The following is a 902-nucleotide window of genomic DNA, read 5'->3' as shown; positions in this document are numbered from 1 at the left end:
ATCAGCAGAACTGTTTCCAACTTTGATAATGAATCATCATATTAGAATGATTTCTAAAGGATCATGTGATAATGATCCGAATAATTCAGCTTTGCATCACAGAAATAAATTATAATTTAAAGTATAATACATTTAAAAACAATTATTTTAAATTGTAATAATATTCACAATATTACAGTTTTTTCTGTATTTTTGATCAAATAAATGCAGGATTGATGAGCAGAAGAAACTCTTTCAAAAACATTAAAAAAATAGTAATGTTTCCAAACTTTTGGTCTGTTGTATATATATATATATATATATTCAAGTCTCTTTATGATGTTAAACTTCATAAAAATTTAGTTTTTCATTTATAGATTTAGTTGCACATCTGAGTGGTTTTCAAATGGTTTTGCTTCAGGAGCAAACAGTATAAAAATAGTTTATTGTACAAATTGCTTCGTATAGAAATGTAATGAAGTAGTGTGATTTGTAAAGTCTGCCTTGCTTTCGATACTATTTAAGGCACGTATCGTGGTTTATTCTTGCAGGCATAATTAAGTGGTTTGTAATTGATCTTGTGTAGTTTTGTTGGTTTTTGTTTGATAATTGATCTGATTTAGCTTCTACCAGCTGATTTGCATCAAAATGAAGAGTTAATTTCCTTCAGGTTTGAGTTGTTTTAAGCTGGTTCTAGTGAAACTGTTTTTTTTTAACTTTTCTGTGATCAACGTAGGTTCACAAAAACACAGGCATCCTGTGAGACGTGACATTTAAAATCACTGACAAGCCATTTAAAATCTAGTTACCTGTGTTGGTGTTGTAAAAGCTAGGGAATATAATGCTTGGAAAGCTGTTTCTTAAGAGCTGCTTTCATGACATCGAAGCTTTGATGTTGAAATCCGTGAGAGAATCAACCGTTG

The sequence above is a fragment of the Carassius auratus genome, chromosome 15, assembly GCF_003368295.1.
Source record: "Carassius auratus strain Wakin chromosome 15, ASM336829v1, whole genome shotgun sequence".
Lineage (NCBI taxonomy): Eukaryota > Metazoa > Chordata > Actinopteri > Cypriniformes > Cyprinidae > Carassius > Carassius auratus.
The sequence above is the reverse complement of the archived record's forward strand: the minus strand, read 5'-3'. Positions refer to the sequence as shown.